The sequence below is a fragment of the Rattus norvegicus genome, chromosome 5 (assembly GCF_036323735.1).
Source record: "Rattus norvegicus strain BN/NHsdMcwi chromosome 5, GRCr8, whole genome shotgun sequence".
Classification (NCBI taxonomy): Eukaryota; Metazoa; Chordata; class Mammalia; order Rodentia; family Muridae; genus Rattus; species Rattus norvegicus.
Window position 1 is genome coordinate 134773950 of NC_086023.1, and position 7687 is coordinate 134781636.

Consider the following 7687-nt stretch of genomic DNA (forward strand, 5'->3'; position numbering starts at 1 on the left):
CGTGGCCGAGGCCTTGGCCGTGGTGAAGGCCGCGGGGCTCGTGGAGGTAAAGCTGATGACAAGGAGTGGTTCCCTGTCACCAAGCTGAGCTGCCTGGTTAAGTGCCTGAAGATCAAGTCCTTGGAGGTTTACCTGTTCTCCCTGCCCATTAAGGAGTCTGAGATTATTGACTTTTCCTGGTTGCATCTCTAAAGGATGAGGTTCTGAAAATCACGCTAGTGTAGAAGCAGACTCTGGCTGGCCAGCGGACCAGGTTCAAGGCTTTTGTCACTGTTGGGGACTACAATAGCCACGTTGGTCTTGGTGTTAAAGTGCTCCAAGGAGGTAGCCACTGCTATCCTAGGGGCCATCATCCTGGTCAAGCTTTCAATCGTCACAATGCAGAGAGGCTACTGGGGGAACAAAATTGGCAAGCCCCACCCACACTGTGCCATGCAAGGTGACAGGCCGCTGTGGCTCTGTCCCCCCCCCCCCCCCCCGAGAGACACTGGCATTGTCTCTGCTCCTGTGCCCAAGAAGCTACTGATGATGACTGGTATAAATGACTGCTACATTTCAGCCAGGGGCTGCCCTGCCACCCTGGGCAACTTTGCCAAGGTCACCTTTGATGCTATCTCCAAGAACTATAGCTACTTGACCCCTGACCTCTGGAAAGAGACTGTGTTCACCAAGTCCCCTTATCAGGAATTCACTGACCACCTTGTGAAAACCCACACCAGAGTCTCTGTTCAGAGGACCCAGGCTCCAGCTGTGGCTACCACATAAGGGTTTTTATTCAAGAAAAATAAATGAATAAAGTCTTAAAAAATTATATGGGAAAGCAAAAGAGCGTTGAACTGCATTCTCCGAAGTGCTAGAATTAAAGGCATAGACCATCCCCATCCCTGAACTGCATTCTTGTGGTTTCTGGGTCTTTTTGTTACATTTTTACACTGCTGGGGATATAATCTAAGACCGCATACTCTACTGCTGAGCTATCTCCAATCCCCTTCCCTCAGCCTTTGAATGACTGAGAACCCTCCAAAAGCTTGTCTGTCTACTAAAGTGTGATCGACTAGAGATTAATAAAACTGTGTCATATTTACTCATTCATTTGGTTTTGACAAGTCAAGGTTTCTCTGGGTAGCTCTGGCCATCCCAGAACTCACTCTGTAGACCAGGCTGACCTCAAACTCAGAGATTCACCTCCCGGGGGCTGGGGTAAGGGTGTGACCCACCACTGCCCAACTGTTCTATTTTTCATTTTATTTCACTGAGACCCACTCTCACTTAGGACTGAGGAGATGGCTCAGTAAAGGGCTTACCATGCAATTACGAGACCTGGGTTCCGATTCCAGCACCTCAGAGAAAGTATGGTGCCTGCAATCTCAGGGCTGTGGAGGAAGTCCTTGGGACTTGCTGGCCAGCCAGTCTAGCCAATCAGCATGCTCTTAGGTTCACTGAGATTTTTATCTGGAAAAAATGAGAGAGTGATTAAGACAGACACCTAGTATGAACCGTTAGCTTCATGCACACCTGTATTCACAGGTACACATACATAAAATAAAATTAGTCCATAACACATTAAGTAGTTTTATGAAAAATCGCCAAATTTTCCAAAAGAAATAGGAGTAGTGGGTTTTGGTTTTTGGTTTTTGGCTTTTTTTTTTTTTTTTTTTTTTTTTTTGGCCGTGTTTTACAAGTCTATTGCTAACGGAGGTGGAGAAATGGCTTTTTGCTTAGTGATGCCTCTTATTCCTCCAGAGGAACTGATCTTCATCCCCAACACCCACACAGGCAGCTTACAACCACCTGTAATTCTAGCCCCAGAGGAGGAGACACAGCTCCTCCGGCCTCTCTGGATACTACACTCACACGCCCCATACACATACTTAAAAAATTAAACACATTTTTCTGTTACCTTTCTGTTTAATAGAGGACAGAGTGCCACGTTTGCTTCTCGAGTCTGCTGAGGCATTAATACCTAACTTTCCTTCTTTGACAGCACATCCAAACTTGATAAATATGTTTCCTTAAAGGTCAGTGACGGGGTTAGAAGATTCTGAGTTATATCATGACATTTCTGTACCGTCACACTAAAAGTGCATCCGCATATACTCGGAGCAGATCTCTTGCCGACACAGTAGGTTATTAAGTACTGGACAATGCAGATCTTCCAAGTGTTTCACATTCAGTAGATCAGAACAAATTGATGGGACATGTGTCGTGAGGCTTTTCCTACGGAGGTGTGAAGAAGAATCTGTTCACTCCAGATAGGACACCAAAGGCCAAAATAATTCCACACGAGTCTGGCGTGGTGAGCCAGTGGTTTAGTTAGACTACTTGCAAGAGCGTGAATGAAGGGCTAGTGTCAGGCTGATGAACAGATTAAAGGCCATTCATTTGTTTTTGTTTTGGTTTTTTTTTTTTTTTTTTTTGGTTCTTTTTTTTCGGAGCTGGGGACCGAACCCAGGGCCTTGTGCTTCCTAGGCAAGCGCTCTACCACTGAGCTAAATCCCCAACCCCTGTTTTTTTTTTTTAAAGATTTATTTATTATATTTAAGTACACTGTCACTGTCTTCAGACACACCAGAAGAGGGCATCAGATCCCATTACAGATGGTTGTGAGCCACCATGTGGTTGCTGGGAATTGAACTCAGGATCTCTGGAAGAGAAGTTGGGGCTCTTAACCACTGAGCCATCTCTCCAGCCCCTTGAATTGGTATTTTTTTTTTATTGGATCTTTTTTATTTACATTTCAAATGTTATTCCCTTTCCCGGTTTCCTGAACATAAGCCCCCTATCCCATCCCTCTCCCCTTGAATCGGTATTTTATTCCTTTGTGTGTGTTCATGTGCGTGCGTATGTATGTGTGTGTGTCTGTGTGTCTGTGTGTGTGTGTGTGTGTTTTAGCTGAGCTGACCTTGGTCTCAAACCCCTGATCCTCTTGCTTTTTAGCCTACTTAGAAGTCAGATTACAAAATGCACCACTACACCCTACATTGTTTTTGTTCTTTTTGTTTTGTTTTGTTTTGGTCTGAGTTAGGGTTTCTCTGTGTAGCCCTGGCCATCCTAGACTTTGTAGACCAGGCTTGAACCCAGAGATCCACCTGCCTCTGTCTTCCAAGTGATGAGATTTAAAGGCATGAACCACCACATCATACAAGTACTGGTTCTTAGGGGTGACTTTGTCTATCCAGCAGGGGACATTTGGTGACATCTGAAGAAAGTCTGGATTGATACAACTTTTTATGTTTCTATTATCTCATAGAGGGATATTGCTAAGCACATGGGTAACAAGACAGCCCTTCCCAACAAGAAAGAATTATCAGACCCAAAATACCAATAATACTGGGACCGAGAAATATTATAAGTAGCCTGGAGATATGCCTCAGCAATTAAGAATATGAACTATTCTTCAAAGAAGACTTGATCACACCCCAGCACCCACTTCAGGCAGATCAAAAGCCTTTTGTCACTCCTGCCCCAGACAGACTCCAATCAATGCCTCATGTTTGTAGTGAGTGTATGGACACACTTCTGCAGGCATCTTGCAATAATGTGCACATAGCACATAAAGTACAAAACAACTGAAAATTTTAAAAATTGTGTTTTGCATGGTCTATGCCTTTAATTCTAGCACTTCGGAGACGGCAGAGACAGGTGGATATCTGAGTGAGGCCAGCCTGGTCTACAAAGAGTTCCAGGATATAATGAGATCCTGTCTTAGATAGACAGACAGACAGATAATGAATTTTAAGGAAAAGGGTGCTGTTTGAATGCTCTGGTTCTCATGTCAACCTTATTGGTTTGGTTTTGCTTTTTAAAATTCAAGTAATTATTTAGGTGAATATGGGTGCATGTAGTCTCCAGTGGGTTCTGGGAGTGAACTTGGGCACCAGGCATGACAGCCTCTACACACTGAGCCATCTCACAGGCCCTACTTTTGGTTTTATAAGGCAGGATCTCATGTAGTTGAGGCTGGTCTCAAATGTACTATGTAACTCAGCAAGACCTGAACTTCTGATCCTCCTGCGCCTTCCGAGTGCTGGGATTACAGGCGTGAGCCACCATATTTGGCTTCTTGGATCAGTGTTGATTCCTTAAAGGAATTGGTGAGAAGCACCAGGTAGACAGGATACAGCAAAGCAGAGAAATCAATGGGTTCCAGATGCTATGTGATAATATTCTCAGCTCTTAGATTGGTGGGAGCTGATGCTCTGTGAAGACCTCCCAAAAGGCTTTATATATAGTCACAGGAATGTAAGGTCAGGTATAGAAGTCGGCAGTGAATGACTTAAGGGAACTGAAAATGGCCCAAGGTCATCAGTCTCTAGATGGGCAACATTACAACTTTTTAATCCTTTTTTTAAAGGTTTATTTATTCTATTTATATGAGTACACTGTAGCTGTCTTCAGACACACCAGAAGATGGTGTCGGACCCTATTACAGATGGCTGTGAGCCACCATGTGGTTGCTGGGATTTGAACTCAGGACCTCTGGAAGAGCAGCCAGTGCTCTTAACCACTGAGCCATCTCTCCAACCCACAACTCTTTTTTTTTTTTTTTCTTCCGGAGCTGAGGACCGAACCCAGGGCCTTGTGCTTGCTAGGCAAGCGCTCTACCACTGAGCTAAATCCCCAATCCGCCCACAACTCTTTAATCCTAATCCGTCTAGCCTTATAGAATCTTTTACATGGACATGTTTCTTGTTTGTGTTCTGGGAACGTTTTAACCACAGCATAAAGTTCAACAAGAGTTTCACAAGACTTGGTTACAACTGAAATGTGCCCAGTCCTTGTTAAGTGTAGGAACTGCTCAGTTTACAGCTACCCAGTAGTTTTTTTGCCTAGCTTCAGGGAGCTTTGTCTTCTTCATTTGTAGTTTTGAATTTAGCAAGACTCAAGTATCCTCTAAGCAAAATTCCGGGTGGTTTCCTTCTTTGAATAACACAAATATAATAATTTAATCATACTAAAATCTGGGTGATGGTATAGGGGGAGTGAAGTGTTAAGGGTTCTTTAGAAAGTCAGTTATGTTGGATGGTGTTTTGCTGGGGCAAACACGTGGAGTGTGTTCCTAAAGTGGACACAGGTGAAAGGCCAAGGCAGACGCATGTTTTGCTACTCACTGAAACAGACACAGGAGAAAGGATATGCTGCTAAAGCAAGCATGTGAAAGGACACTTGATGAAGGATTCTTTGCTAACCATAAGCATGTATTGGTCCGCCTTACTTTGAGTAGCTGAGCTGTATTTGTCGGGACTCATAGAGAAAAATGTACCAGAAAACTTCTGGTGGCACGCTGCAGTGTTTTGCCACTTCCTCGGACTTGGGCTGATTGACCAAGTGATGTCAGCTGAAACAGACACAATGCCTGTAGAGGAAGAGTATAAAAAGGACCCTACAGATGGTGACGGAGGCTGAGCTTGGCTTGCTCATAGAGCTAGTCTGGCATCTTTGCTGATCTTTGCTTTGCTGAGAGAGGTACACCTGGGACGTCTCCTGGCGTTCCTGCCGACTCAGGCCGAGGCTGCGGCCTGGCAGTCTCTACTAGATAATATGTCTGCTAATTCGTGTCTGCTATCCAGACTCTACCAAACTAGACTACTGATATATCTATGAAATGTTTACAAGCAAATCAAGCTGCCGCTACTGACTTCTATAAAGTACAGACTTCCTGACAACACAGATAAGAGTTGCTCCAAAGAGCATTTCTAAACAGGTTCACTTCCCCTGTATCCTTTCTTTCCCACTACCTCTGGTAGGTGATGGGCTAAGAGAGGCTAAAGCCGTTTTAAAAACCGTCAAGAGTAGGTTTTAAAAAAATTAAAGTTATGTGGGAGGTGCACTGTAAGGTTCCAGCTTTACTGTACATTTGAAATTTTAATAAGACCTTTTAAGTTTTTTAAAAGTTTCCTTTGTGACAGTGTCTTACTATGTTATGTAGTCCTGGATGGCCTGGAGCTTGCTAGGTGGCTCAGGTCCCTCAAGCTCACTGCATCTGCCTCCCAAGTGCTGGGATTAAAGACATGCACCATAGCAAAAGTCTTTACCACAATGTTCATCTGTGGTGCTCTCCTCAGTTTCACTACTTGTACTTGATTAGTAGTCTACTAGTTCAGGTACAAGGCACTAATTTTCATTCACTTTCTATCTAGGTTTTTATTTTTCTTTTCTTTATTTTCTTATTTATTCACTCATTCATTTTTAATTTTTGTTGATGGTTTTATTTGTTTTTTGAAACAGGGTTTTTCTGTGTAGCCCTCGTGGCTATCCTGTAACTAGCTCTGTAGACCATTCTGGCCTCAAATTTGAGGTTTCACCTGCCTCTGCCTTCTAAATGCTAGGATTAAAGGTATGTGCCACCATGGCCTGGCTCCTTCACTTTTTTTTTTTTTTTTATTAACTTGAGTATTTCTTATATATATTTCGAGTGTTATTCCCTTTCCCGGTTTCCGGGCAAACATTCCCCTCCCCCCCCCCTTATGAGTGTTCCCCTCCCCACCCTCCCCCCATTGCCGCCCTCCCCACTCCTTCACTTTTTAAACATTCTTCTAGAGAGGTTTATGTTGTCCAGATGCTAGTAAACTCCTCGGTTCAAATGATCCTCATCCCTTAGTTCCCCAAATAGCTGAGATAATCCTAGTTAAGGAGTCAAGGCAGGAGGATCACTGTTTAGAAGCTGGGATTGCAGGAATATGCCACCATGTCCAATCTCACTTGTTTTAAAAAATATTTGTGTGTTGTTTATGGGCGTGGCAGTGTCAGAGGTAGGGTGGAGTTACATGCATATGTCACAGCACAGTGTACTGGTCAACAGGTATGGAAGCAAGTATTTTCATCCACAACACTATCCAGCTGACTTCCTTTCTAAAAAGTTTTGTTTTTATGCTTGTGTGAGCACTTCTGTGCTCATGCATGTAGTAGCTAGATATCCATGTCAAGTGTCTTCAGGCTTTTGAGGGTACCAGGCACACACGTGGTGCATTTACATACATGCAAACAAAACACTCATAGTTATGAAATAAAATTTTTTAGCGCAGTGCTGTATACATTCAATCCCAGCACTTGGGAGGCAGAGGCAGCCTTTGTGAGTTTGAGGCCAGCCTGGTCTACAGAGTGAGTTCCAGGACAATCAAAGCTGTAAAATGAGATCTGCCTGACAAAAACAAAACAAAACAAAATAAGTAAGCAGGAGCATGCCTTTGATCCTAGCACTCAGGAGGCATTGACAAGCATATCTCTTGTGAATTTGAAGCTAGCCCAGTCTAGTCTGCAAAGCAAGTTCCAGGCCAGCCAGAACTACATGAGACCCTTTCTCAAATCATACATATAATTTCTTTAAAGATTTATTCATGTATGTGAATACACTGTCACTGTCTTCAGACACACCAGAAGAGGGCATCGGATCCCATTACAGATGGTTGTGCTGGGAATTGAACTCAGGACCTCTGGAAGAGCAGTCAGTGTAAGAACCGGCGAGTCATTTCTCCAGCCCCACAAATAATCTTTGTTTTTTATTTTATGTGCACTGGTGCTTTGTATGTACGTCTATGTCAAAGTGTCAGATCTCCTGGAACTAGAGTTATGGTTACAGTCTTAGGGTTTCCATCTCTGTGAAGAGACACCATGTCCAACTCTTTTTTTTTTTTTTTCCGGAGCTGGGGACCGAACCCAGGGCCTTGCGCTCGCTAGGCAAGCGCTC